Raw genomic sequence first — 5558 nt, forward strand, 5'->3', positions numbered from 1 at the left:
TTTCCTGCATACACGGTTTTTGTCTTTAGTACTCGATGAGGTGCTGTGGGTGGAGCCCGGCAGGAGGCTTTTGATCTTTGTTATTCCGGCAGGAAAAGAAGTTAAAGAATGACTTTTTGAACATGTTCTACAATATTGACATAACTTTTCCTGAACAGATGCGTAATCTGAAAGCTTAGTTTATTGGTCAATCAACATGCATCCCCCCCCCCCCCCCCCCCCCAAAAAAAAAAAAAAAAACAATTACAAAAGGAAAATAATTACAAATACAGAAAATAATGTAACAATCAAATATCTTTATTTATAAGTGCCTAAAATTTATTGAGCAGCAGTACATCTAACAAACTGTCTGACAATTGTGAAAAGGCTCTGCTGTTTAGGGATTTAACACAGACTAGGTTTTAAGAGAAACTAATAAATATCTGGTGATAAATGAACCATGGCTGTTCCTTACCTTCAGCAAACATCTCTGTGTTGCCAGTAGCTTTAGATCCAGTATGAAGTTTCTGCACTCTGATGATTTCAGGTGTCATCTGCTGCCGATGTTTTAACAAGTCTGAAGTCAACACGATGTCTACCATTAGGGTTTTACAGCACTTCATGTTTCCATTTGCTGACAGGCTTTATGGACATGCAGATTTCCCTTTCTAGTTAGGAGCATAGCACTTGCCTGCATGGCTTAAACTACTACCAATCAGATCTCATCTGGTATTACTGCCTCTGATTGGCCAGCCGGCTTGCCTGACCCTGTACAGAATCTGTGAGATATTGTCAACAACTACCTAACAGCCCCAAACTGCAGACGAGCTGAAGTCTGCATTCAAAACAACATCAGTACTTGAGTAAAACAACTGCAGTGCCACAAGCTGACTGCCTGCATGCAACAGTAACACTGTAGTTATTCATGGTAAACAAGCACCAAGCAAGTACTTCTTACTAGCTGAGCATTTTTCTATTGAACGCTGAAAAACGTCTTCCATTAATAGTCTAACATATTTACTTTCTGATTTTCCTCAAAATTAAGACTTGAAATATTTTTATGTGTAAAATCAACATCATAGAAATGTTAAGTTGATTCAACACAGTCACTGTGATAAAAACAAACAAGTAAATTAAATCCTCCCTCAGCTATTTCAGCTCAGTTTTACTTTCTTGTTATGATGCCATTCATTATTTCGCAGCTGAGGTCAGTGCTGGCACTCTGATGTCGGTGGACTCAAACCGCACACAATAAATGTCAGTTACAAGTGCGGCTCCAGGGTGGTAGAAAAAGCTTTCATATCCTTATTTAAGGATGTTCAGGAGAAGCTTCTGTTAAAGGTGGTTTTAACTACTATATACACTTTTGGGTTTAAGTCATGTGGTCTCATCGTTGGGTTGGACCCCTTTCAGATGTTCACAAAATAAGCTTATGGGGCTGTAAGAAGATTTAACGTGGAGAGCGGAGTATAAAATACATTTTTAAATTTTCTTTTCTCATCTCTTCTTCAAGAAAACAACATTCAGAGCAGCTGTTTCAGCTGGATTTTCTCCAAATACCAAATGATGTAGAAACACACAGCCAATCGGGCTGGGAAGCTATCATCACCAGCTGAACTAGCAGCAGGTGGTCTTTAGTGACAGATGACAGCCCTGTATACACCAAACACACACACACACACACACACACACACACACACACACACACACACACATCTTTATGTCCACAAATAAAGGACTAAGAAGTGAGAGGAGTAACAAAAGTCCTGCTGAAAGAAAAAAAAAAAGGTCAAAACACTAACAGAAGACACTTAATCCTCACCAGTAGCTCCAAAACACACCACTGAACTCAACACAATAGTGGATCAAGACCATCATCAGAGCCTTCCATCAGCCATCAGATAAATATGGCAAAGTCCAAAGACCATTTGTTAGGCTGAACCCACATAAAAAAAATCCACCCACCTGAAGATGCCAAGAATGCAAAAGGAGCTCTAATGTGCGGGAACAGGAATAAAGTTGTTTATGTCAATGTTCGGGGAAGGATGAATATTTGTACGCTGAGTCAAAGGAATGACTTGTTTGTGTTCGTTTGCCCCCACGTTTTCCTGGAAGACAAAGCAGGACAGCGAGGCGGTGGCTTGATCAGCTGTCAGATCATTCAATTGTCAGAAACTGTTGGACATCATCTCAGTCAGCAGGAACTCATCAGGACTGGAAACATTTACTTTTATCTTCTTTTTTTTATCAAACATGAGCATTTAAAAAACAGGATCTCAGAGGAGGTGTGACGTGAGCTGCAGCAGACGTCTCCTTAATCTAAATTACAACTCTCTGACGGCATCGTGACTCAGGCGATGCTCAGCATTTCACCATGTGAGGGTCCAGTTTCCTTGTCTCATCAGTAATAAATGAAAACAGGGATGTGAACCCTCTCTTGTAAAGCCTCTTGTGACAGTTTGATTATAGCACTACTGCTACTACTCAAACTACAGATTTGTACCATGAAAATAAAGGCCAAAAGCATCTTTTAACAGATTGTAAGATGCTTTAAAAAAACCAGGGATTGAACCACCAACCTTCTGCTCTACCTCCTGAGCCCAACCCGATTTCTGTTTAGAAGCTGCTCCACCCAGCAGTTTGCCATCCACACTGTGGGGTGTGAGATTATTGTTTATGCCAAGCAACCTTTCTCATTTTTAACTTGTTGGACTTCTTTCGGGGTTCCTTACAAAGCTGTGCGATAAGTACCAGCTGTCTTGCACATGAGATCATTTCAAACACCACTTTAGCTGTCAGAGTGATGGAGAGGAATGTGAATGAAAACTGCGTGCTTATCTAGCACCAATAGTTTCATTTATCTGCTAAAAACCTCTAACCCTCATCGTTACGACACAAAGATTTCACCAGCGCAGCTGAAATCAAAGCTCTTAAATCTCAAGCTCAGCTTCTCTGTGCTGGTGGCCATGTCTGTGTTGGTAAAGAAAAGAGATCACACATGCACACTTAAAAAAAAAAGCATCTCAACTGCTCCGATACTCCTGACACGTACGGGATCACTACAGGTTTTCACTTGGGCAGCAGTTGTCCTTCTCTCCTGGAGCTTTCTTTAGGCGCCTTCCCAGCTTTGACAGAAGTCCAGCTGGGATAACCACATTTACTCAGGGTCTTCTTGATGTGATGTTCTGCTGTGTCTGTGGGGATGGTGTTCGCTCTGTGTTGTAGCGTCCTGATGACAGTGGATGATGAGAGTCAAACCTTAAATACTGATCCTTATGTGTAGGTTTACGGTACACAACAGCTTTTAAATGTCCCCCATTCCTGATGGAAATCTCACAGTCTAAGAAGGCTAACCTGCCACTTTTCATATCCTCCCTGGTGAATATGATGTGTCGGTCCACCGAGTTAATCTGATCTGTGAATTGCGGTAGGTCCTGAGATTTGATTTTCACACGTGTGTCATCCACATATCTGAACCAATGACTTGGTGGTGTTCCAGGGTAGGATAACAAAGCCCTCTTTTCCACTTCTTCCATGTACAAATTGGCCACGATGGGTGAAACTGGGAAAACCTGCAGTCAGCTGAGACTGAAGAAGTCACTTGGATGAGTGACAAAACGTTTCTCCCACTGATGAACAGTCAACTTTTGGATATTTACGTTATACTTTCCCACATTACTTCTGAATGGGAACCCATTTAAAATAACAAAGATACAAAAAGCAACATTTCCCATACCGGGAGTTGAACCCGGGCCACCTGGGTGAAAACCAGGAATCCTGACCACTAGACCATATGGGCCCTCTTGGAGTGTTGGAGTATACCATGGTTGTTTTGCTTCTGATGTGACACAGAGTAAGTACAATGCAAACTTGTGACCATTTGGATGAGCCATTCTCATGATTTACATAGAAAGTTGCTTCCTGTTTGGTGCTTTCCCTGTGTGTGGGCAAAATAAGAGCCCACCAAAAAACAAAAAAAAAAAAAAAAAAAAAAAGATCAATGCAAGACTCATGCTACACAGCATGAAACAAAAGTCCCTTTCACTGAGCGTAATATTTCTGTGAGATGTGCAGTTCAGCCAGTGCTACCTGCTTTCCTAAACAAACGTGTAAAAAAATGTAAATCACCAACCGTGGCGTCTGTAAGGACTGGAGTGTAGAGAGACGAAAGAAGGACGATAAAGGATCGCAGCAGGAGTTTGAAGCTGTTAGGAAAAGTGGGTTAATCACCAGCCTACAAAGGAATCAGTTTAGTAATCCAGTTTGTGCTGGACTAGTTAGCTTAGCATTTCATTCAAACTTAACCTGGCTAATCCTCAGCACACTACAAACTTACTTTGGTTCCTTAAGTGTTGCTCATGCATTTCTTATTGAAGAAATCTTCGACTGTATAAGTAATTTTAGACCGTATTGTTCTGAACATGTGTAAAGACCTAGAGATACACAAACTGAAAGGACTCATGCAAATTACTTACAGTTTATATGTCAGCCTTTAAAGGCCATACAGGAGGAATTGTCCTTTTCTTTACAAATGCAGGGGGGATGGTGCGGTTGGGCTTGCAATAAATTGCTGGAACACAGCCTGATTTTTTTCTTTGTTTGTTTTTTTTTAACACAATGCAGTTAGACTTTTTGAACATAATGTACAGGATAAAATAAGATCTACTTACGATCATATTAGGAATTTTTCCCACCATGCCACCTATAGGAGTAGGAATAACGAATAACGCCCTTGCTTTCTTCCTGTGTTTGTCAGTATGAGCATATTGGACCGTAACTGAAAAGCAAAATACAATAAAAGGTCACTGATTCTTATCTGACAAAAGGTAGGACTGTAGATAAACAGAGAAGGTTAAAAATGTATAATAATCTGGTGTTTAATGTCATCATAAGGCCTGACATTTACTCCTTGACTCCTGGATTTCTTTGCCTATATTGGCCAGCTGCTGCCTGATTTTAAAGCACGTGACGGTGTGGTGATTCATCCAGATAGATCTTACCCGACAACTTAATACTTAATATACTACAATATATACTTATAGATGCTATTAAAATCAGTGATTTACATACAAATTCTTATCTAATCTGCAGTGTGCACATATGAAAATGCTTACTCTCCACTACATCAGGCAAAGCCCTGTAGTGTTGGAACTGGTAGAAAGACTTGCATGCACTCTGAGTTGATCTCCTCCACATGCAGCAGGTTGAGCACCATGTTGTAGGTTCGTTAGAAGCTGCTGTTCAAAGGATCTGCAGAGCCCTGCACAGCAGGATGAAATCACAAAAACATCAACTGGACAAAAGTACAGCTGTGATAAATCATGTATTCTGATTAAAATGTCAGCTTTTTCCTAAAACGGGCCAAGAAATCTAAATAACTGCAGGCTGAAGTCATTTTCTCCACTTAAAATAGTGATTTTGTAATCACAACCTCTGAACCACAGACATCTTTCTCCAAGACTCAGTGCAAGTTCAGAGCTGTCACAGCGCCAACGAACAGTTTCAAATTAACACTACTTCTTTGAAAAAAAAAAGAAAAAAAAAAAAGAAAAGAAAAAAAAGAAAAGCTGGCCCGCTGC

The 5558-nt window shown here is 40.5% G+C and overlaps 1 non-coding gene across 1 annotated transcript; it reads right to left on the reverse strand.

Annotated features, from left to right (window-relative positions):
• Positions 1 to 3706: 3706 nt before the first annotated feature.
• trnae-uuc (transfer RNA glutamic acid (anticodon UUC)) lies at positions 3707 to 3778 on the reverse strand. The gene has a single exon. It is a non-coding gene; the product is annotated as a tRNA-Glu (tRNA).
• Positions 3779 to 5558: the final 1780 nt, after the last annotated feature.

This window comes from Rhamphochromis longiceps, linkage group LG7 (assembly GCF_057381845.1).
Source record: "Rhamphochromis longiceps isolate RC_006_pf linkage group LG7, R_longiceps_female_GT1.1, whole genome shotgun sequence".
Classification (NCBI taxonomy): Eukaryota; Metazoa; Chordata; class Actinopteri; order Cichliformes; family Cichlidae; genus Rhamphochromis; species Rhamphochromis longiceps.